Raw genomic sequence first — 26,205 nt, 5'->3', positions numbered from 1 at the left:
CTGATCTGGCCTCTCTTAAGACTGGATGGATAACGACAGTTTACAATGGACAACCATAGATTTCAACACATAGTGGTTCTAATTGCAGCTGCTGTGTGAGATGTGGTAATTTTACTAGAGCAGACAAAGGCAGCCTGTGGCGCTGGTATATGCCTTTCTTGGAAACGCATTCTTTTCCATTCTATCAGAAAGAAGATTTAAAATCTCTGCTAATGTCCTGGCTAGTCTGTCTAGACCCTAGAAAGAGAAAGATTAAAAGCTCTGGGACAAGAGGGTCAGGGGAAGAGGCACAAGAAGGGATCTATAGGAGTGAAGGTCTCTGGATCACTACTCAATGCCCATCAGAGGAATTAAACAACCAAGACCTCCCAAGTACTAGTCATTTCTTGTTCATTTGGAGCAGGGGTATACACTGAAAATCAATGACATATAGGCCAGCACCAGCAACTGGCCACAGAGCTGGCATAAAGGACACATAAATGGAGTTGCCATGGTGACAGAAATGATATCTAAAGCCCAATAGCATGGATCTTCACTCAATGAGGATGATTTTGCTATGATTGCTGCCAAAAGTCCAACTGTTAAGTATCATAGACCAACAGTTAGCCCTCGGTATGGCCCATTCCCTCCAAGGTGAGCTAACTTACTAGAAAGTTGACTGCATTGGATTTCTTTCACTCTTGAAGAGGCAGTGATTCATCCTTAATGGGTTTGCCACATAGTTTGGAGATGGGATTTCTTTTCCTAGGGCAGGACCTTGACAAGCATCTCTATTAAAGATTTCTGGAGATGAATCTGCTAACATGCAATACTGCACTACTTCTCTAAATAATAACAAAGTTATATGTAGTCACCATAGTGGACACAGGACCAAGAGGTCTACCTGTTTAAACCTAATCCCCAATGTGATGGTATTAGGAGGTGAGGCCTTTGGGAGGTGATTAGGATATGAAGGTGGAGCCTCTACAAACAGCATTAATGCCCTTATAAAAGAGACCCCAGAAATCTCCCCTGTCCTTTCCACCATGTGAAGACATAGAGGGAAAATGGCCATCTTGAACCAGGTATCGAATCTGCTGGCACCTTGAGCTTGGACTTTCCAGCCTCCAGAACTGTGAGAAATAAATTGTTTATAAGCCACCCAGTCTCTTGTATTCTATTATATCAGCCTGAATGGACTGAGTCCCACAAACCAGAAACTGTCAGTCTGATATAGCAGTGGAATGGTGTTTTAAACATGCAACTGAGGTGTTGGGTTGGAAATCAAACCTTGTAGAGATGGAGTGCCATACTTCAGGACATGGTGTACACTGAAAATTGATGACTATTTTATTGTCCTATATCCTCTGTGTCTCGAATTCATAGGACTGGGAACCAAAGGATGGAATTTGAAATGGTTTCACTTACCATCACCCCTAGTTTTTCTCTAGGGCTTTTGTGATTTCTGTCACAAAGTTTCAGGCTTGGTGGGTCTAAAGATCATGGTTCTCGAATATGTAATGATTTCACCAGGAGAAGAGAGTAAAGTCTCACTAGATTTTAAGTTACGTCTTTCATCTGGATACTTTGGTCTTCTCATGATAAGGGACTAGCAGTGAAAGAAAGGAGTGAGCACTGATAGGAGCAGTTAGTTCAGATCAGCAGGAGCAGGTAGGGCTGTTGCTATGTAATGGGGAAGGGTAGAATGTGTTTTGAGCTCAGGTGACCTACTAAAGCATCTCTTTGCTTTGTCACCCAGCTTCAAGATTAAATGCGTTACAATAACTATTATCTGAGAAGGACATGGTAACTCCTGGGACTCAGACCTCTCAGGGATTAGGGACTCAGTGGCCCCCACCAGGCAAGCCACCACCTAGGCCAGCAGAGGAATTGGCCAAGGGTGAAGGGGATCTAGAATGAGTACTGGAGGAAAGGATGATGAGTATCAGTTACAGCCTTCAGATCAAGTGCAATAACACAGCTTGTGTTTCTTTCCATTTATTTTCAAGATCCCCAACCAGTACCCTGGGAAAGCTCTTTCCACATGAGGCAAGCTTCCTACAAACAGCAAGTGAATCTGACAGTGCAAGGGACAATGAGGTACTTCACTCACAGTCTTGCTCCAGGACCAATGTGCCTCTCCCCCTGCTAATAGAAATATGAATTGCTGACAGGTCAAAGCTGTACCCTTCACTGGGAATTGTCCTCGGACACAGCAAACTGCTATGATTGTTCATGCTATTTCCATTGGGCAGCTTGTGACTAGTGACCGGCTGTTGTGAGAATACAAATAATGGGCCCTTTTCTACTGCTTGAGACTAGTCTGAAGGACTGTCCTAACTCCACAGCACCCCTCAGGTGGGCAGATGCCTCTGTTGCAACCACACTGCAAGTTGGCTTCTCTTTTGCTCAGCCCTGCCCTCTGTACTTCCTTACAGGTGTAACCCCGAGAATGAGCCTCCTTAAGTGTCCTGTGTGCAATTTTCATTTTGTTATGGACTGAAAGCTTACGTTCTCCTAAAATTTATATGTTTGTAGAAGCTATAACCCCTAGTGTGGCTGAATTTCGGGATGGGGCCTCTAAGGAAGTAATTAAGGTTAAATGAGTTCATAAGGGTGGTGCTCCGATGAGATAAGATTAGTGTTCTTCTAAGAATAGACACCAGAGAGCTTGCTCTTTCTCTCTTTGCACACCAGCACTGAGGAAAAGCCATGTGAGGACATGGCTAAGAAGGTGGTTGTCTACAAGCAGAAAGAGAGCCCTCATGAGAAATGAAATTAGCAGGTACTTTGATCATGGACTTTTAGCCTCCAGAACTGTGAGAAAGTAAATTTCTGTTTTTTAAGCCACCCAGTCTGTGGTATTTTATTATGGCATCCCTCACAAACTAAGATACCATCTCAGTCCATTTGTAGGAAGCTCCACCTAAACACACACTAAAATATGCACAGAGGCCGTTGGCTGTCTGAGTCCAGAGCTCACAAAAGGATTTTTGGCTGCAGAGTTTTGGATATTGTTCTGGACCAAAGCATTCTGGTAATATTTTTAAAGGAGCTGGCCTTTAAAAGGTGTGTTTAATGACTCTTTTTATTTGAAGAGGAAAGAGGAGACTATACAATATTTTAAAAATAAACACTTTTCTCAGCAAAGTTTTTATTTCAGCAGCTTTAAAGCTACCATGGTAAGACTTCCAAAGAATGATTTTGGCCATACAAAACAGGTGGATTGCTATTACCCTTATAAGCGATACCAGAGGCAGGCATATGTAAATATGCCTGTAAGTGAGCTGTCTTCAGCAAATTGCTTGACATATGTTTAGTCCAATGTAATGTATAAAACAAATGTTGGGGTATTAACAAGAGTTATGCAAAAGGATCATGTTCCCTTTAACTTGACCCCCTATAAACTCTCCCACCCCCAGAATGAACCATTATTAGGGTCATAAACATAGAGGAAGAAGAGAGAGGTGGACTAAAGCAGGTGGAAAAGTTGAAGGAAAAATTAAATCTACAAAATAAGACAAAGGGAGATTGTGGAAAAAAAGATTTAAAAATATTTTAAGATTAAGATGAAAGAAATCTTCCGTTATAGATCATCTGTTCACATATCAGGGAGAAAGGCCACACATACATTGAAGCCTTTTGGCAATAACACACCCACCCACCCACATATGCACACCCACGCCCACACACACACACACACATGCACACACATGTACCAATAACTCAGTCCATCCCTCTTTATCCTTCTATGTCAACAACAGTGTCCCTTGGGATATTTTAACATCTCTAGTTTGAAGTGAAAACAAAGGAAACCACTCTACTTTTTTTTTTTTTTCATTATTTCTGAACATAGAATCAGATACAACATGGGTTTCCATGGGTGCATACAAACACTGTGCCCACAGCAAGCCTCTAAGAAAACAGGTCCCTAACCGAAGTGGTGGTTGGGGTCTCTTTCTGCAACAGGAAATGGCCTGAAATCCATCCCTCCTTCTTATATTAGTTCATTCTATAATTCAATATTGATTTGAGGAGACCATCTTAATATTGATGAAAAAATGACGTTTTCTCCCAAGTAAAAAAATGTCCCATTATATTTTTTTCTCATAATGAATTCAAATTACACTGAGTGAGAAGAGCTGTGGAAAGTGAGACCAGTTTAGACAATGTTCCATTGTGTGCAAAACCTTTCCTCTTTATCCATAAAATTCATTCTTCATGGGCAAAATAGCTTCGTTCTCCTTGCAGCCACTGCCAAATAATGGATATTGGCTTTGGGATTTCGGAGAGTTATTATTTTCTTTTACCAGGAATCTTGTTTTCGCATTTTTGGGTACAGAATATGTTGCATTCAAATCTAGCTTTGGTTTGTTTGTTTGTTTCAAGTTTTTATTCAAATTCTAGTTAGTTAACATATAGGATAATACTGGTTTCAGGTGTAGAATTTAGTGATTTATCACTTACATATAACACTCAGTGCTCATCACAAGTGCCCTCTTTAAATCTACTTTTTAAGAGTCACTGTTTTAATGGAGACCTGTGATTTCAGATTTACTTAGTTAATGTTTCAGAAGAGGCAGCTACTTTCAGCACCTCAGTTTTTCTGTTAGGATGTACCTTAAATCTGGAACAATTATACTTCAGCTATAAGGATCCTTTAGGCAAAGACTAGAATTTGTTTCTTTCTCCCTAGAACATAATACACTGATATTATGTTCACGAAAGATACTTTTGCAATTGGAACTGATTTTTTTCCCTACAATCATTTATTTTCCAATGTCTGATATAGCTTGTGACTGGATAATGTCCCACTCTTGCTGCCCTTCTGTTTTTTCTGTATGTGGTGCATTTCCCATCTGCAAGTTCCAAAATCAGTCCAGAGTTCAACTTGAAGTAGCCTGAAGCTGTTCCCAGTTTTTAAAATATATTTCATAGTTATGTTTTCTTATTTTCCCCAAATTAGTTTGACTTCACTCCATTCCATGACAATGAGACAACTATTAAATATTTGCTGAGCAGTTTCTAAATGGATAGCAGCACACTAGATGACACATGTAGAGTGGAAATTTGCTCTATTTTAAAATTATTGCATAGCCAGAGAGGTTTCACAATATATATAAAATGTGTTTCTTTTTCCTACAGCTGTTTTCTCATCCTAGGTATGGACATGCATTAGTTTCCTAGGTTGGCAGGGCTTCAAATCAATTTCTTTTCTACTAAATAGTCACTTCTTGAGGCATTTTTACAAAAAATAAGCAAATGCATCGAGCCTGTCCTAAAAACCTCATCACCTTCCTTGTGAAGGAAAAATGATATGCCTTCAAAATTGCCTTCTCCATGATCACTGATAAAATCCCCCTAAAAACATTGCATAAATCAAAACTGAAAAGGTTTTCTTTATCTGAAGGGTCTTCTGCTGCTGTGAGGTCTAGGCTCATGGATATTTCCTCTGCCTGTTCATCTGTCTCCAGGCCACCTTCTAATCCACGCACTGGAAGCTTCCACTGAGGATTTAGGTCATCTTCTTTATGGAGGGATGGAGCCTCATTCTGGAAAGGCTAATATATTCTTAACTTCCCCTGCAGATAATATATTTGCTGGGAGAGGACAAAATGGGGAGTAAATGTAAACACATACAAGTATAAAGGGTTTGTGTCGTTCCTGGTGAGTCTGGTAATTATGAGGAGATATTAGCTACTTCACGACATGCCGATGTCTCTGATGCCACTCATTTCACATTTGTAAAATTGAATCAAAGCACATTACATAACAGTGTTGTGTAGAAAGGCTATTTTCACAGACATTTGATGTGAAATAATAAAATGAGCCATGTAACTGACAGTTCTCCAGCATGGAAAACCTCACCAGTACTAGGGCAGAGCAATGAGGAGGCCAAAAGAGGTGGAGCACTGAAATTCAAAGATCCTGGGGTCATTGGCCCTGAGTCCCTGTGCTGTGTCTTACTGCACAGATACTCCTGGGCAGCACCCAAAATCAAAGCACTATACTTCCCCTCAGGTAGAAAACACATTAAAAGTGGTCCTGAAACATGGCAGGGTTCCTTCAGTGTCTCAGAAATGTAAGGTCACCCAGCTAGTTTTCCTTAGTCTCTTGGAATTGTGTTTGCTTTACCTTTACTTTCTTCTAATGCACTTACTCTATAAAGAGCAATAAAAATTTTCAGCCAAAGTACCATCCACCTCTCACTTGGCATCTTGCTTTTAAAGTAGGACCCAGTCCCTTAAGCTTGTATTTGAAGTGAATCAGAACAGGTCCTTTATGACTGATGACTTCATGCCTGGAGACTTTCTGAATAGCCTATTTTATGCTAAAACGTATCCCTCTAAAACTTAAAACCTTCTATGCTGGTGTTTGGAAGAGAATCTTTGGTAATGTCAGTATGCAGTAAAATCTCCTAGCCTGACATCTCGTTGAATAGAATAGGAAGAGGTCAAAGATACTCTGGGGACTGTGATCCTCCATGCTGGACAGGAGGGACATAGTTAGAGGGACAATAATAAAGAAGAATTTATATTTTTAGTCAGCATACTTAAAAGAGGATGTTGGATGAGACAGTACAGCCAAAATTTGAAAAAAAAAATAATCTGGCTTCTTTTCTAGGCTGCTTTACTCATCTTCCTGCTCTGTGTGTCCCCAGGTTATGGAACACATGCATTTAGCAGCAGAAAAGCAAGAGCTCCATCCTGCTCCTAAACAAATACCATTGCACTTCTTGTCATAGATTTATATGGAAACACCGTATAAATTTAACGTTATTTTGGACACCAACCATGTTCTGATTTTCTGTATGTGGTGCATATGGATTAACAAATGGCAGTCAGGGAATGGGGAAGAGAAGAGATGTTCCCTGGAGTGATCAGACACAGTGTGTGAGTTGTATGATTATTATGATTATTTTACAACTCAGTATACCATGAAGTTATGCAACCATCACCATTAATTCCAGTACATTTCCATCATCCCAAAGGAAATCCCATAGCCATTTGTAGTGTACATGTTTTATAATGAGATCTTAAAGCTCATGCTTGTCTACCTTACACCACCAGAATGAAGCAATGAAGAATCATTCATCAAAACAAATGGGGGGAAATGGAATGGTTTGGTTGTTTGTACCTTACTTCCCGCTTAAATCCAAGGAACTTGGTGATATGAATCACTAACTTTGGTAAAAATTAAGAAGTCCCCATTTCCCTTTGAATGCTGAATCAACTTCCCCAGGACCCATCTTCCTGTACTTTGTTTTTAAAGCATATTTCTCTCTAGGGTTGTTAGGGAAAATTTTTTTTAAAAAGCTCAAAATACATCTTAATCATATCAAAATCCACATATATTTTTATGCCAATCAATTAATAAAATTAGCATCTTGACATAATTTATTAGTGTCCTATAATGAATAGCTATAATTTTAGACAGAGGAAAGGTGTTACAACAAATAGCATGTTCTCTTGCTGAGGGGCAAAGAAACACCCACTGTCTTTCACAAGACCCAGAGTCTGTTCATTTAGATGCAAGGGTCACCTCTAGTTTTTATTCCAGACTACTGCTCTCCTCATGATTCTTAACTCCCCTTTCATGGGAACAGGATCCAACAATCCAATTTCCACTTGGATACAGCCAATAAATCTAAGCTCAAGGACAAAGCAACCTATGGAGGAACAGAATTCTAGTTTAGAATACACAAAGAGAAGGAAAGGGAAATGAGAATTGCACTTCAGCATCACCAAAAGCAAATTCTGCTAGAACATACAGTATGGGTTTCAACAGTAGATAATTTAGCCATAGTTCCTTATTTACTATCTTCTACTCTCTTTTAAAAAACTTGAAATATTATAATCAACAGGCACTAGTTCAAGGGTTGGAGGAAAATCAATATATCTATCAAGTACATGAAAAAGCAGAATATTATATCATATAAGACAGAGAAGTTGTTTTAGTACTGCCAGTAAGTAGCTTTGTGATCTTTAGCAAGCTACTTGATTTCTTTGGCCTTACTTGTGAAGGGACTCAGTCATATGGAAAGAAAATTAGAATTTTCCTGTGCTTCCCTAGAAGGTAGTCCAAACGTAACAGTAGGAAGTTATAGGGAGCACATAGTAGACACTTAAAATATTGCTTTGCATTATGGGGAAACATAGAAAAGACCTACTTAATAATTAAAATTGTTTAGCAAAGTAAAATAAGGACTTCTCAATCCTCAGAAATGTTGAGGTAGGGTTTGTATGACTGTCAAGCTTATTTAGAAGGAGTAACTATTGATAGGAAATGTTACTAGAGATAACAGAGTTTGAATATGTAATCTTAAAAAGCACTATTGAAAAACTATAACTTTAAAGTTACCACACATAATAATTACATTAAGAGAATGCCCATAAATACATAAATATGCCTTTCAGATGAAGGTATCTTGTTTTCATCAATGAGTTAGATGTTATCTAGTACCTACACAAACAGTCATTTTCCTTCACAATTTCCTTGAGAAGGGAGCCCCGATACTCCTTTGAACCTGGACAACCAAGTGCTTCAGCTTGATTTCTCTAAGATGATCATACAAATTCCAACCCCCAGGTGGTAATTGGCCTGGTAAAGGACATAGGGTACCATTATGTCCAGTGAGATTTGAAGAAAAGTTATCTAGGAAGATTCATTGCTGTTAAGAATGGATCATGAGAAAAGGATATACACTATTTTATTTAGGCCTATGATTGAAATGAGTGAGGAATTAATGCCTGGAGCCTGCTGCAGCTTATCTCCTTCCTTCTCTAATATGGATGTTGTAATGATAAATTTTATGTGTCAACTTGACTGGGCCATGGGGTGCCTAAATATTTGGTCAAAAATTATTTGGGGTGTTTCTATGAGAGTATTTTTGGATGCACTTAACATTTGAATCAGTAGACTGAGTGAAACATACTGCCCTTCGTAATGTAGGTGGGCCTCTTCAATTGATTGAAGGCCTGAACGGGACAAAAGACTAACCATGAGTAGGAGAGAATTCTCTTGCCTGATGGCCTTTAATCTGGGACATTGGTTTTTCCTGGTTCCAGAGCAGCTTCTGGGTTTTGGACTTAAACTGGGACATCAGCTCTACAGATTTCAGACTTGCCAGCTTCCATAATTATGTGAACCAAATAAATCTCTTTCTCCATATATACACATCCATCCTATTTGTTCTTTTTCTCTGCAAAACCCTGACTAATAATACAGGTGTATCATACAAGGATGATGGACAAAAGATAGAGAATGCCTGGGTTTTTTTTAATGACATAATTGGCAAATTGAATAACCAACCCCATACCAGATGACTTTCATATTTCTTGTTATATCATGGAGAGAGGAACAGAGAAGGAAGGGGTAGGAGAGATCCTTTGTGTTTGACTTATTTGAAATTGGATCTTCTGTTACTTGTTACTTTAGCCAAAACCATACCCTAACTATTATAGTCATGGAAACTTTATTCTGAGTGTTCTTTATGGTTCTTTACTGCTCTAAGACTTTGTGATTTATCTGGCTGGTCCACCTCACAAGGCCATGAAAATTAAATGAAACATTTCTATAGGAAAACGTATAAAGTATGATGCAATTGTCGGGAACTATTAGCATTTGTTTTATGATGACTAAAATATATCCCTTGGCTCCTGAGTTGACAAATCTTTATGGATTTTTGAAGAAAACATCAAACGTTTGTAGTAATAAAACAATGCAGGTACAAATGAAGTTCAAGACGAATTGAAATCCAGCAAAATTCTATTAGAAAAAGCTATCCTTTGACACTAATGAGGTAGAATCTTTAACTAGAAGGGAGAGAATTTCCATGAAGGAGATTATCCTGTAACTAAGAGAACTAGGTCATGTCAGTGGGAAAAGAGCTACAGTAGGGAGATCTGAGAAGTGTGACAATAAAGACACTAGAAATTCTGTCATTGATTAAAACACACATACACACATACACACACACTTGTGCTGAGTTTACAGCTGAGCCTTCCCCCTAAAATTGTTCTCTCTCAATGGCACTGATTTTTTTTTTTTTACAAGTAGAAATGAACTCTAAAATGATTCTTAGCTATTTGTGCCCCACAAAATAAAACCATTCCTGGGGTTTTTAGATGCTAGGTTAGCCAATAGCTCTTAATTTCGCCATCTTCTTGTATCTTTATTTCTACTGCTTTAAATACACTTCCCGTGAGCCCCCTCCCCACCTTTCTGCCTGGAAGTTCCATTTAAGTATCCATGTGTTTTTCTTTGCTTGTTTCCAGTTGCTCTAAACTCCCTCACAGTTGTTCCCAGACAAAAACAGGAAGAGCACATGTAATTCAGTTTTTATCTTGCTCAGTTCTGAATATTGACAGAAGTGCAGTCACACTTAAACAGTCACATTAACAAGCCCTGAGGTCTAGAACAATGACATGGCAGGGTATTTATTCCCTCAGAGTTGATTGGGCATGGTAGTTCAACAACTCATGCTTTAAAACAAATACAATGTCAGCATCAAATACTTTTCAAAGATAGTTTGTGAAGCTTCACAGATTAAAAACCTGCTTTGGAATTGAATGTTTTATGTGACAAAATGCAGTTAACTATGCAGAAAGGGCACACCAGTCACAGTTGAGTAAAACCTATAATGTACTCTTGACAGTGCAGTAATAGCTAATACAAATAAACACTAATAGATATTTTTTATTCCAGGTATGGCACTTATTAGGTACTAACACATACCAGTTAGCATCCGGTCAATATGTAGAAATCACACCAACTATTTTAGCACAGATAAATTCATATGAAGAATGGACAAGCAAAAATAGAAGACTTAGTATGAAGGCAGGAACTGTAAGAACCAGCTATTACTCCTAGGGCTGAGAGAACAAAGGGAAGTGGGTTGAAATGATGAAAACATCGAAGTTTGAGGGTGGAATGCTGGAATTGAAATGAAACTTTGGCCTCTGAGGAGGGGGTCTTTTTCTGGATAGCATCTGTAAGGGGAACACTGAGAATTTGGTTCTGTAGGGGTTAGAAAAATTCCAATCTGAAATCAGTTGTTGCTAGTGAAATAAATTGCCATTATCCAGTTGGAGATAATTTGCTGGAGTGATTCTAAAATGTACAGCCAACAGAAAAAAGAATAGGAAAGAACCAGGAAAGAGTCTGTCTTTCTCCCCCTCTGGTGCCATGTCCCAGCTTAAAGCCTAACAGGGAGCCAACAGGCAAAGAAAGGCAGTGTAGAGGGGCAACTCATCACCATAACACAAAGGGTGAAGGGTGGGTTTGAAGCTGAGAGGCCATGTCTTAGTAAATGACACATGGAGAATTAAAGATTAACAAGACTTTTACCTTGTCCTCGAATTCTCATTTTAGTAGGAGAGAAAAATAGGTAAGCAAAAACTTATAATAAGAAGTATAAAAAGATCTACAGAGGAGGTGTGCCTGGGTGGCTCAGTTGGTTAAGCTGCTAACTCCTGGTTTCAGCTCAGATCATGATCTCAGGGTCTTGGGATAAAGCCCCCACACAGGGCTCTGTGCTCAGTGGGGAGTCTGCTTCTCACTCCTCCTCTGCCCCTCCCCCTACTTACATGTGCATGCTTTTTCTCTTTCTAAAATAAATAAATAGATCTTTAAAATAAGTCTACAGAGGAGATATCCATAGGTGTATGTTTTGAATAATAAACTTGAAGATATATGTAATTTTGTTAATAATGATATTGGTATATTTTTTCTTAAAGGGAAAATATATAACTACCACTATAACAACTATATATATATATATATATATATATATATATATATAACTTTATAATTATATAGTTATAGGTTAAATCTGGGCTAGACCTTAAGAAATAATTTGACTCTGTTTCAAATCTTCATTCAGATAAGTTATTCTTGAAATGATTTGCCTCAGATGCAGTGATGAGCTTGGCTACTGTCACCTTGGATGGTACAGTGGGAAAGGCGAGCTCGAACTCACCTCTCTGCCTCACAGCAGAATGTTTTATCTATCATTCTATTCTGTGCCTCCCAAGCCAGATAGACAATAACAACTCTACTTCAAGTTTTAATTAGAAAATCACTGGTACCACCAAATATTTCTCATACAGTGCTCTATCACATACAAATGAAAGTGTTGTAAGCTGGACAGTTAGAGCTATTTATTTTTAAATCTTTTTATCTCTTTGACAGGATAATTCTATAAGTGCCAATCTGTTGACCCTTATATCACCCTGACCCACCATCCTTTCTTTAGTTTCAGTCTGTCTGTATCTGAAGGAAATGTACAGCAGGAACCACAAACAAATGTATCATGATCTTGCCTAAAGGTATGCCTGAGAATATTTGATCATAAAGCATCAATTGCTTCATCATGTGAATAGTGATAGCACCAGACATCTAGTTACTTGATCACTTATTTTCTGGGTTTTGAGCATGTATTTAGAATTAGAATTCAAAATTCCCATAAAAATAACAAAATGATAACATGCTACAATTTGGAGTTGAGCAACTGCCCTTTTGTAAGGAGATGGATTGAGACTCTCAATGAATTTATTCTAATGTCCTCACCTTCAGTTCTGTCTATGGAAGGTAGGCAGTGGAGACATTTCAGAAGACTGCCTAGCATCTCTGGATAGAGCTTATCGAGAGCGAGAGAGCCTGTATCTGGTATGAGACATGGACGTTCTCGCAAAAGGGGCTGCACATATTTCTTAGCTGAGAAAAGAGAAATAGTGAGAACCAAAACTAGGAACATATTCTGCAGGAAAGTTTTAATGACTCCAAAAGAATAGGAAAAGGAAAACTGCATAGCACTTACCATATGCCTGGAACTATTTTAAGAATTTTATATTTATTAACTCATTTAATCTTCATAACAATCCTCTGAGGTTGGTATTACTGTCATTGTCTTTATTTTACACAGAAAGGAACTGAGATTCAGAGGTTAAAATACACAGTTGGCAAGAGCAGAGACAGGATTCAAACCTAAGAAGCTTGACTCCAGCATTTGTGTACTTACCCACATACACTATTGTTTTTCAAACGCTAGAAAAACATGTAAGTATTTACTACTTTTCAGGCCCTGTGCCGATTTGTTTAATATGTTATTGTATTCGTTTCCTGACATTTAAAGTAATATAATCAGATAATATAAGTAATATTATCATCTCCATTTTACAGATGGAAAATGGAAGAACAGGGAGGTAAAGTGTGATTCCCAAGGTTACAGGACTAGTAAATGTGGAGCAGCAGGACAGATCCTTATGTCCAGAAACACTGAGTCAGAATTTCTAGTAGTAGAACTTAGGGTGGGTATTCTATCAAGCATTCTGAGCAGTTTTTGTAGACACTAAAGTTTGAAAAATCACTGCTCAGGGGCCAAGATTCTTTTAATTTAGAATTGGTACTAATCTTTTTATCTTACATTAGAATAGCACCATTTACATATGTAGACCACTTTTAATCAATAGTTAATTAACTCAACATACTTTTAATGAACACCTGCCATGTCTCAAGTACTCAGCTAAACTCCTAAGCTGGGAAATTGAATAAGAAATTGTCCTTGCCTCAAGGCCATGGGAAAATAGTAGGAAAGATAGAAAAATATGTACTTATAATATGGAAAACTTTATAATAGAGATTTGATTAAAATGCTATGTGGCTAGAGAGAATGGAATACCTAATCTGGCCTGGGAGAGTCCAGGAAAATTCACAAAGACAATGACATATCAGCTGAATCTTTAAGAATTTGTAAGAGATTAAAGGGAAAAAAAAGCTTTCCAGGGAGAGTGCAAATCATTTCTCAAATTATGGAGATGTGAAAGAATGTAGTATGTTTAAGAGGCTCTGGGATATTCAACAAGGTTTGCAGAGCAGCAGAAAATGTAACTGAAGTAGGGTGGAGGAAGGCATCTTTCATGGGACCATCGTTGTATTTTGTACCAGCAAACTTTTGCTGCAAAAAATGAAAAACACAACTCAGATTGGCTTAATGATGGTAAAAGTGTTTATTGTTTCACAAATCTGGAAATTCCATATTGAGTGTTGACTGGTCCAGGGCCCAACAGTGTCTTTGAGGTCCCAGTTTTTGTCTCTTCACCATCCCATCCAGTGTTTGCTTCATCTCAAGTCTGGTTTTTGTTCTCAAGGTCATATCTAACAATGAACAGTGTTAAAATCTCCTACAAATACCTCTCCTAGTATTTCTATCTTGGTGGGCCAGGAAAACGTCCTAAAATTCATACTTGTTCTGTTAGCCATTAGGTAGTGAATTAGCTATCTATTGCCATGTAACAACCTCAAAACTTAGCATCTTAAAACAATAAATATCAATCATCTTGCACAGATTCTGTGAGTCAGGAATACCTTAGTGGCTTAGCTCAGAGGTTCTGCTTGAGGTCTCTCATGAAGTTGCAGTCAAGATGTCAGCTGGACCTATGGACATCTGAAGACCTAACCTGGCTGGAGGATCAGATTCCAAGATGGCTCATTTGCATGGAGGGCAAGTTGATGTGGGCTGTTAGCAGGAGGCATCATCTTTCCATTGGACTGATTGAATGCCCTGAGTAAATGATGCAAAGAGAGCAAGGACGGATAAAACCACAATGTCTTTTATTACCTAACCTCTGAAGTTGCACTCTCATTTCTGCAATATCCTATTGGTTATTCGGGTTATCCCTATTCACTGAGGGAGTGGACTATACTTGACAGTTTATTGCAAAGGCTTTCTTGTGTCTTGAAATTTATTTCATGAAATTTATTTTAATGACAATATAGTATTGATATCATATAAATATGTCACTATTAATTTTACCAATTTTCTGTTAATAGGTGTTATAGGTTATTGTTATTATTATTATAAATCAAAGAATTATTGCAGATAAATATATGTACATAATCTTAATTTTTTTCCTTAGGTTAGTGTTTGAGATTTTTTTTTGAAAAAGTTTTGATGAAGTATGCTTAATTGTCCTTCAAGATGATTTTTTATTTATTTATGTATTTTTTAAAGATTTTATTTATTTATTTGAGACAGAGAGAGAGAGTGAGAGCATGAGCACAAGTGAGGGGAGGGGGAGAGGGAGAGAGAGAAGCAGCCTCCCCACTGAGCCGGGAGCCCTACACGGGGCTCGATCCCAGGACCCTGAGATCATGACCTGAGCCAAAGGCAGATGCTCAACACATTGAGCCACCCAGGTACCCCTCAAGATGGTTTTTTAAAATCAATTTCATATCTACACATAGCCCTAGGTATTATCATCTATAAGTAATACCAATCTCATCTCATAAAATTTTGCTTTCATTTTAATTTATTTTTTCATTATTGGTAAGGATAAATATTTTTCATATGGCTGGTGTATATTTGCCTTTCTTCTATTATTAGCTGTTTGTGTTCACATCCTTGGTTCTTTTTTTATTGGGGTGTTAGTTATGTTCTTTGTTCTTATTTATCTTGAAGAGCACTTTTTATTAAAATACTAGATATTTTTGCCATTTATTCTGCAAACATTTTAAGACAAATTTTTCATTTGCCTTTTATTTGTATTTATGAATGTTTATTAAAGGAATATTTAATTCTAATTTGTCATAACATATTTATATTTTCCATTATAATATTTTAGCATGTGATCACATGCACATTTGACTAGATTTTCAACTAAATCAGTTAAATTAATCTATCTTTTTACATTTGGCTCAACAATCCGTTTGGAATTTTTTTTTGGTGTACAATGTGAGTGAAGGACATATGTTTTTTAAAAATAGATAAATTGACAATATGTAGAAAAGTGTTTGTATAAGCTTTGTTTTAAGTAATAGAAGCATTTTGAGCCAGTAACCTGCTTCTTTGTCTTCTTACTCTTGGCCATTGGAATCCTGCCTGTATAGCTTTATTTTAGGGAAGTAAAACATGCAACCAAAATATACATACAAGGATATGTATAACATAATTTATTAATAGCAAAAATTAGAAACAACATAAATATACAACAACATCAAATAGTTGATAAATTAAAAACTACAATAAGAAAGATGTAACAACTGAAATCAGGTATTTGAATAACATTTAATTATCTTAGAAAACTTCTCAAGATATAATCTTATGAGAAGTAGCAGACTACAGAAGTGTCTGTGCAGTATAATCTACCTTCCAGAGATTATATTTAAATTATATTTTACTTGAAATATGTTCTGTGATTTTTAGTTTTCCAACATGATTATATCTTACTACATGAAATTTAAAACACAATGATGATTTTTGAAAAATAAATATGTAATTATAAAATCAAAGGGAAATAACTTTTCCTTTTGGACATAATTTTGTAATGGTTAGTTATGAACTTGTTTCTGATTTTGGATAGCTTCAAGTGCACATACTTAGGTTTAGTCACCATAATTAGTAAACAAGCATGTCTTATAATGACAGAAGCATTAATATTTATGATGAAACATAGTCAGTGGTAATTTAAGAAATAATTCCTGAAGCTCTTTTAAGCAACAAACCAGTAGTGGTTTTTACGTTGGAAGCTTCTCTAAAAAAATGATAAAATCTGGTAGCATTAGAAAGCAGGATTGTTCTCGTGTTCAAATATACTCTATAAGTGAATTAAATTTGCTTTTAACTTGATCTGCTTTGCTTTTTATGGAAATTTTTTTCCTGAAGTTACTTCTAAATATTATTTTCTTTCTTTCCTTGTATATTCAATACCTTTTATGTTACATAAAATCACTTATATGTGTACAATCAAAACAGATTTTAATTTTTCTATCTACATGGCACAATGTAGGAATATTAGGTAGGAAGCCTATGTTACTGCGTTAGATTTTAAACACATCTGACTGCATTCAGAGCCATCTTCAGAGGCAATTGCACAGGCCCTTGCCCTTAGGAGAGATCCCACCCTTGATTCAAGATCATGTTGTTGGGATCTTAAAGTTCTAATAATTTTTGGAAAAGGGACCCTGTATTTTAATTGTGCACTCAATGCTGCCAATTACGTAGTGGACCCTGACAGTATTAGGAATTTTTTGGAACATAACAAAAATATCAGAACTACAGCTATAACTGGCCTAAGCCCAAAGAGGAAATTTTGGGAGGGGCGTACATCAAATGCTTTCAGTGAATGGGTAGCTTCAGGTGAGACTTTATGCAGGGCTCATACTGTGGGACTAGGTTGTGCTGCCTCTGTGTGCACTGGCTTTGTTCTCAGACCCACCAGCCCTCAGGTTTTGGAAACTGCATGGCTCCCAGCAGCTTCTGGGACTGCATGGTCTATTTGCTTTGCCAGGAAGGAAGACTACCTCTTCTTCAAGCCCTTAACTCAAAGTTCTGGATTTCACTCTGGTTGGCTTAACTGAATCTACCACTAAGCAAACAAACAAAAAAATTGGGAAATTATTAAGAAAAGAAAGGGGAATGTGATGCTGTTTGGCCCAGGTCTGAACCATAGGAAAGTCTCTAAAGATAGTATTGGGTTGTCTATTCCTGAAACCACGGAGCACAGGAATGAATGACATCAGGGAACTCCTACCAAGAAAAGAGGAAATGGGTGCTACATGGGTAAAATTTGTTTTGATGACTTTACAGAGGAATTAAAAATTTATTGAAAAAAGAAAAAGCAATGTCACTAATTTAATTTCATTTGAGAGAACTGTTTGAGAGAGTAGAAAAAGGCTATAAGTGATTTTAGCATAAGTTTGCCTTATATTGTCTGCTATGTGGCTGAAATTCAAATATTTGATAATTGAATGACTAACATGGATTTACTAAGCAGGAATGGGATAATTTCACTTATTAAAATACAGTAGGAATAACATACTTCCTTGCTACACTGAGAAAAAAAATGATCTATTGAAACATTTGCTAGGATTAGGGCAAGGTATTTAGGGATTTGGGGGGTATCTATAACTTACCATAATTAAAGGCATGTCAGACAATCTATTATTTTGCACAAAACAATGAGAAGCCACAATATTGAAACATTCTTCTTCTTGCAAACTAAAATTGGAAGACTTTCTTCTTTCAATGAAACTAAATGGTATATGATTTATAAATCAGGCTTGCAGCATTATTCTTACTGTACCAAGGTATAATAACTTTCCTTTCCAGTGACATTAATTTACTTAACTAACAAGTTAAATGCAGAATAATAGTTTCATGAAGTCAAGATCATTTCCAAAACAGAGCCTGACTGTTCTCAACGTAGGTTATCATTGCTGTTACCTGGCTGGTCAATCAATGATGTGTCTGTTATTGGGCAGAAAAAGTACCGATTAAAACTTACAAGAATATCCTGAAGTAAAAAATGGTCACCTCTTTTAGAAAAATGTGATTTGATTTATTAAAGGAGGGAAGCTCATGCTTTATTTCAGTGTTGATGTAGTCAAATTACATTAACTCAAGAAAAATTCAACTATATATCTACTAATGGATGAGAGAAAAGTATTCTTTTTCTAGCTGAATGGTCAAAGGGAGGAAAAATAAATTGACAGGATGGGGAAAGAGAGATGTCGATGATTTAGATAACTTCATGTTGGAGAGAAGTCAGGAGCTCCGGCAGCATGTCTTAGATGGGTGAACAGACTCTAGAAAGGAGAAAATTACCCCTGCCCATGTATACAATGGAAATGATCCCCAAAGCCTAATTTTCTCCTTTCATTGCCATCATATGCACAGATATGCCCTGATATTTCTTATAGTTTCTATTTTCTTTATTTGAAGTGTACTCAGTTCACTTCTTGAGATGATAGAAGTCCCAACATTTAATTTTTATTATCATCTCAAAATTTAAGCTCTACAGTCACCACCAAGTGTTTTGGATTTTGAGGTCCATGTATAGGAACTGAAGGATATTTCGCTAAGGGACAAAACTGATGTGAAATTGTACGGGAAAGGAGGACAGTTTATGCATATCTCAGCTATTCACCCAATAGACACTCAAAGGATGCATGCTTTGTGTCAGGCATTGTGTTAAGACAAGTAGAGTTTCCATCCCTAAAGAACCTTCAGTTTAGAAGAGGGAAACAGTCATGCAAACAAATGCAAAAGTAAATCTAGATGGAATTAATGTAGATTTTAGCAGGGAACAAAAGTAGATCTGGTCATTTATATTTGGAGATAAAGAAAGAAAGGTTTCAAAGGCGGTTGCCATGATTACATTTGTGGGGGTTGTGTCAAATGATTAAGAGTGAAGGAAAGACAGATGTTCTCTGCCCCACTCATTACTACCAAGCAACTACTGTGTTGGTGTCAGCCACAAAGAAAATGTCTCAGTAAAGGGCATTCAGATACTACCTAAAATGTACTTTCATTACCTAGTATGTCACATGGCAGATAGCTAGCACCCATGAATGTTGGATAAATGAAGGAAGGAATAAATAAATGGAACACCCTTTGGAGATGTTCAGAGTCTCTAAGAGAAGTATGAATCAGGTCTTGTAAAACTGTTGGAGAAGTAAAGCTAACTGGAACAGGTGAGGGAGAGGTTTCACAGAAGAGCATGAGTCTTCAAGGATGAATAGGAGTTTATTGGATGGAGGCGGAAAGGACTTTTCCAGGTAGAGGGAATCACTGCAGAGAGTCCTGGAGGAGGGGGAGGACTTGGCATGTTGGGGGTTTCAGGTGGTAAGGCACAAAAGTTCATGAGAGGAGAGGAGCTTGGTGATGACGTTGACGAGGTGGAGATAGAGATGATTTGCATATGTATGCAATCTCAAGAATGAAATGAAGGCCAAAGAGGAGTTTTTAAAGGGAGGGATTTTTTTTGAAGTTTTTGTGGCTTTCAGTTTTCAGGCTCCAACTGTGTACTCCTGAACCCTCTGCTTTTTGGTTTACGTGCGTTATCTGATTCACCATCCCCCACCCCCACACAATAAACTAGTGCAGTAATTCTTTTTATCCCCATTTTATTAATGGGTAAACTAAAGGATGAAGAATATAACTTCCCAAAGGTCACACAACTAATAAAAGGCAGTAGAAGGCAAACTAGCAAAAAGGTGACATTCACTTACATGAGCATCGGCACACGTCTGTGCAGCCTCAGAGCAGGCCAGTGGAGAAAGGCAGGTTACGGATGGAGCTTACATTTTCCTTCCCTGCACATTGCATCCACAGCTGTCATCCCTGATTCTGCACAGGCTTTCCTTTTTGACAATTTATACTGTACATCTAACCTGAAACACCTCCTTGCTGTTTCGGGCCACAGCTCAGATTGCTTTACCAAGTTCTAAGCAGCTAGGTTCAATGCTGTTCTGCACAGAGAGTAGACATTTTAATCTACATTTTAATTTCATTTGGTTACCCTCCAGGGTCTTACTTGAATACCATCTTTTACTTGGCTAATTCATTGTTCATGCGTCAGTGTGTTGAAGTATACCCAGTGCGCTCTCTCCAATCTCTTTTTTTCTTACTGCTTAAAAATCCAGGACAGCTCCAGCTATACATGAGGAAACAAGAATGGTGATAGTTCAATAATTTTTAAATTAATGTGTCTTAATAATGGCAATCTGGTTGGAAGGATTAAAGGACAAGAGGATTGTCTTGAGAATTCATTTGCATAGTTAAATGAGTGTGTGTGTGTGTGTGTGTAGAGGGTTGTTTTGAAGGCTTTTATCATTATAAAATTATAATGAAGAACATATTTCTTAAATCCCCACTTCTCATTTTGAGAAAACAGCCTGCTTTCTTGAAATAAATCTTTTGCAACACCTTTCCAATTTTTAGCAGCAAAGATCTCTGTAAGGGATATCTCCTGGTGAGAGAGTCAATAATTTGTCAGTCTTGAGTATCTGTCAAACCTTTGTTCCCCCTAGAATTGATCTGTTAAACAGAGCTAGGCCCAATACAGGGACTCTGAGGAGGAAGGACTCTCAGATCCTTACTACAATATTGTTTTCTTCTAAAGCTTTGTTTTCATCATTTTCAAGCACATGTCACTTACAGTACTTGTACTTTGTAGCAAAGGAAAAATGTCACTTATTCCAGCTCCATTAATCTGTCAAACCAGACAGTTTCTGGCTGTAGTTAGCCTTTGAAATGGTGATGAGCAAGTGATAAGCATATTTCCAAAGTGTTTATCCCACCTTCTTGAGAAGGTAATATTTTTAAGCACTTCAAAAATTTCTATTTACAAAAAGAAATGTTTTTGGAGATTATTCTAATTTCTTAATGTCTTATTTTCAAGACAATCTTTGTTAACACCGGACAAAGAGTTGGAAATCTGAGCTCTGCTGTTTACTAGTTGTGTAGCTTTGCATAAATCAATAAACACTACTTACCTATTTCTTCTTCATTCTAAAAGGATATAGTGTTTACCTTCCAGGATCATAGTGAGAATTAAATAATATCTGTGAAAACCTCTGAGAACAAAATAATACTAATTAAAGCAAAGATACAAACATCAGACTTCCCTGAGACTCTTCTCAATGCCGAGAAGAATTAAGCACTCATGTATTTTGGTCCCAGAACTTTAACATCAATAAATATTGCTTATTGTAATATTACTGTGTCAGCTTTGTACTTTTCTAGTTCTTTAGTTTCACCAAATTGCTTGAGCAAATGGTGAAACTGTCAACTTTGTGTTTGATATTTTTCCAGCTGCCTTTAGATATTGTGTGTGTCTGTGATCGCTCTTCCCATTTCTCCCTCCATCTGTCTACCTTTGACTAGTCAGTCTCTCAAGTAGGTGCTTACTCATTCCTAATTAATTGGTACACAGTTTAGGACGTATTTGCACAGCTGCAAACTTGCGAAAGAAGAAAACTCTGAATTCTCCAAAATGAGTATACAAAAGTATAAGTTCAGGCAGCATTTTGAGTAGTGAAAGTCAGAATGGGTATTTTGGTGCTAAGAGGACTGAAAATTATACCTAAAACATAGCCACCTTCTTCCAACATTCCTCCTACTTTTTCAGGTATTCCAGCCACGTATTCACAGCATCAGCTCTATATTCAAATAGATTTTGGTAAAGTTGATTATGATAATGTAATTAAAATGACCTCAAAATGAAGAATTAAAAAAAGGAAGAAATTATAATGAAGCGTGAAGTTCTTATTTTAGGACTATAGGAAAGAAAAAATAAAGTATATATCTGCTTATTGAGAAATATATGGATAGAAATACAGAAGCTGAATTTTTAAAGCAAGGACTTTATAAAAGATATTTCCTAACCATTTTCTATAGTTTGACCCTTTACCATCAACTAAAATAGGTTTGTGAACTACAGTTTGCAAAACAGTTCTGACATGCATACACTAAATTGTGATAAACACTTCACATTTTCATTCTCCTCAAAAGATACAATTATCATAGATGTATAGGTATCAAACTTCTAAATTTTTAAATACTTTGTTGTTGAAAAAAGCAGACATTTCACTTAAATAGACACTTATTGGGGGTATATTTTGCTTGTAAACTGAAGGACATAAAATTTTAAAATGCTAGGGATGCATTTTAGTCCATTTCAAATATTAGAACATGTATGTGAATGCTTTATAAAAGTGCTCTGGGTTTTGACAGGTAAGAGATAAGTTATACAAAGTACTGAAAATGAAGGCAAAAATCCCTTTTATTTTTTAATTTTTTTTATTCTTATGTTAATCCCCATACATTACATCATTAGTTTTAGATGTAGTGTTCCATGATTCATTGTTTGTTATTTTTAAATTTTTTTTTTAAAGATTTCATTTATTTATTTGAGAGAGAGAGAAAGACAGAGAGCACGAGAGGGAAGAGGGTCAGAGGGAGAAGCAGACTCCCTGCTGAGCAGGACTCGATCCCGGGACTCGAGGATCATGACCTGAGCCGAAGGCAGTCGCTTCAACCAACTGAGCCACCCAGGCTCCCCGCAAAAATCCCTTTTAAAGAAGTAAATTTGGTAAGTTATTTAAAGAAAAAAAAAAAGCCTCTACAAAATTTTCATGGTGCTTTATTTTTAAAGCCCATCCATTTAATAATTTTAATTCACTTCTCATCATTGTGAGCTCAGTAAAAATGGGTCCTGAAGAGACACGTAGGATTTATTTGCAATTTGACACATCATCAGTGTATTCACACAATGTCAATCTAAGTGGTGTCAGCTGTTCCAGCATGGCTATTGTCTTAGGTGTCTATTCTCAAAACCAGAACAAAATGAATAGAAATCAAACCAGAATAATTGGGACCAGGTCACATTTTAAAAATTTGGACATAGAGTTGTTCTTAAAACAATGTGTAAAAGCCTCTTGAAACTGGAGCAAACATAACATTAAGAATAATACACTAATACAATTTTTAAACCACTTTATCTTATTTATTTATTTTACAAAAGTAAATAAGGTTTTGAGAAATGAAAGAACTTGCCCAAGGTCCCACAATTTTTTTTTGTAGCAGAGATAAGGTAAGAACTCAGGTGGTCTTTATACCAATACAAAGTCATTCATGTGATGGGCCCTTAGGAAACAAACATAAAGTATATCTGGAAAATATACATGGTAGCGTGCCAAAAGCGCTTGAAAATTAGAAAGAACAAAATTAAAACACACTAGTAGAAGTCTCTAATTTGCTCTTAAAACAAGATAGTATCAACCAGAAGGAAAAAGAATGGGCAAATCCAAGGTAATTCTCTGGAAGAACAAACAGACTTGCCATTTTTGTCTCAAGGAAAAGAACACAGTAGGAATAAAGCTGAAGCCTAAATTTTTAGCCTTGTTTTCAAAATAATTGTGGATTTACTTATAAAGATTGATTAATTTGAGGGTTGGATACCACCACTAGTTATGAAAAAAACTTGAGATTTCTACTTTGGAAGATGGAGTAATATGAGACTAGATTTACCCTCCCACCAGAAACAACTAAAATACTGGACAAAATATATTAAACAACTTCTTTGAAGTCATTGAGCATCAGTCAATAAAGAATAGTTATTTTTGAGAATGGCAACAAATGAGGTGAGTCCTATTATTTCCCCAGATTGTTGCCTGGAGGAAAATTACAAGTGATAGCTCTGGGATGGAATATCTAGGTAGAGCCTGGTAGCCTTTCTGATTTGAAAATATGGAGATAGAAGCCTGGGAAAGCCAACATGCCTAGAATGCTCAGAGCAGAGAAGAGAGAGCTATACAAAGAGAGAACTTGAGATCTCCAGAGCATGCCTTGAGAGTTCAGCTGAGAACTTATCAGTGCATGTATGTGGGGAAACTATCTGAGGCGGGGAAAGATCCACCTGAAAGGATTAAAGAGAACAGTGATTTAACAGGTCTGGAAATACCACCTGTTTCCAACAGCTAAAGCGGAAAACAGTTCTCAAAGCATTGGTTAGGATACTCAGAAGGGTTTATTTTTTCTTCTAGGACAAAATTAGCCTGAGACTAAATGTTGTTCTGGTTCTGCCTAACAGTGTTAAGGAACAGTGTAAAAATCAAGCTGTTACCAAGTTGCTTAGCTGAAGCTCAAAACAAAGCTCAGGAATTTTTTTTGGAATTCAAAATTATCCAACAAAATAAAATTCAAAATGTCAGGCATCCAATTAAAAATTACCAGACATGCAAAGAAGCATTCATGTACAATGCATTATGAGGAAACAGATTATTAATTCAGAAATAACACAGATAATTGAAGTAGTAAAAGACATCAAATTACTATAATTGTCTTCCATTTGTCAAAGAAGACAGAGGTAGAACATGTTAAGTAGAGAGATTAAAGACATAAAAAGACCAAAATCAAAGTACTAGAGATGAAAATTGCTATGCATGAAATAAAAAATACATTGGCAGATTAGACATTGCAGACTATTTACCAGTGGCAGCTGTACAAAATAAAACACATAGAGAGAAAAACTGGAAAAAAAAATAAACACCATGATTGAACTGTGGGACAAATTTAAGTTATCAGACATATATGTAATTGGATCCCTGCAAAGGGTGGATGTGATTTTTAAAGAAATAATGGTGAAAAATTGCCAAATTTGAAGAAAACTATAAATTCACTGATCCAATAAGTTCAATGAACCTCAAGCACAATAAACACAAAGAAAACTATGCCATAACACATCAAAATCAAATTGCCTAAAAACAGATTAAGAGGAAATATTAATCATCAACACTGTAAAAAATGTTAAAGTCCTCCATTCAGGAGGAAAATGATACCATATGGAAACATGGATGTACAAAAAGTAAAAAGTTTACCTCTAAATGACTTTAAAAATGTTAGCTACATGGAAGATATATGTAAAATTTTAAATCTCTTTAAAATATAATCAATAAGTTAAAGCAAAAATAGTAACAATGTATGGTGGGGTTTATAAGATTTGTAGAAGTAGAATGTCTGATATCATCATACAGTCCAGAGGGGAAAAAATGGAAGTATACAATTGTAATGTTCATATACTACATGTGAAGTAATAACAGCCTTGGAGGCTAAAGATAAGGGACACCTGGGTGGCTCAGTCAGTTAAGCGTCTGTCTTCGGCTCAGGTCATGGTGCCAGGGTCCTGGGATTGAGTCCCTCATCTGGCTCCTTCCTCAAAGGAGAGCTTGCTTCTCCCTCTGCCTGCCACTCCCCCTGCTTGTGCTCTCTCTCTCCCTTTCTTACAAGTAAATAGATAGAATCTTTTTTTTAAAATAACAATCAGATAGTAAATAACAGAAGGATAGATAGAAAACTAGCCATTTTGAAAATCATATTAAATGTAAATGGGCTAAATTTTCTCACTAAAATAGATTGTCAGTTCAATTTTAAAAACAAAACACTTAACTATGTGCTGCCCATAAGAAACGCACTTTAAATATAATGACACAAAAAGCTTAAAAGTATGAAAACCAATATACCATGCTAATACAAATTCTAAGAAACCAGGAATAACTATATTAATATCAAAGAAAGTAGATTTCAAAGGGAGTGAGAGTTATTTCATAATTATAAAAGTATAAATTCAAGAAATAACAATTCTAAATTGCACCTAAGAAGAAAGCTTCAAAATTCACGAACAAAAACTGGTAAAAACCACAAAGAGAAAGAGACAAACTCATATTTATAGTGGAGATTTCAGTAACCCATTCTCAATAACTTTAGAAAAGGAGGCATAAAATAATTAAGATTATACACATCTTCAGTTTGTTTCCTGCAATTAAGAATTCCTCATATCAATGAGATCATATGATACATGTCTTTCTCTGTTTGACTTATTTCACTCAACATAATACCCTCCAGTTCCATCCACGTCGTTGCAAATGGCAAGATCTCATTCCTTT

The sequence above is a fragment of the Leptonychotes weddellii genome, chromosome 8, assembly GCF_054177405.1.
Source record: "Leptonychotes weddellii isolate Sample4059 chromosome 8, ASM5417740v2, whole genome shotgun sequence".
Classification (NCBI taxonomy): Eukaryota; Metazoa; Chordata; class Mammalia; order Carnivora; family Phocidae; genus Leptonychotes; species Leptonychotes weddellii.
Note: the sequence above shows the minus strand (reverse complement) of the source record.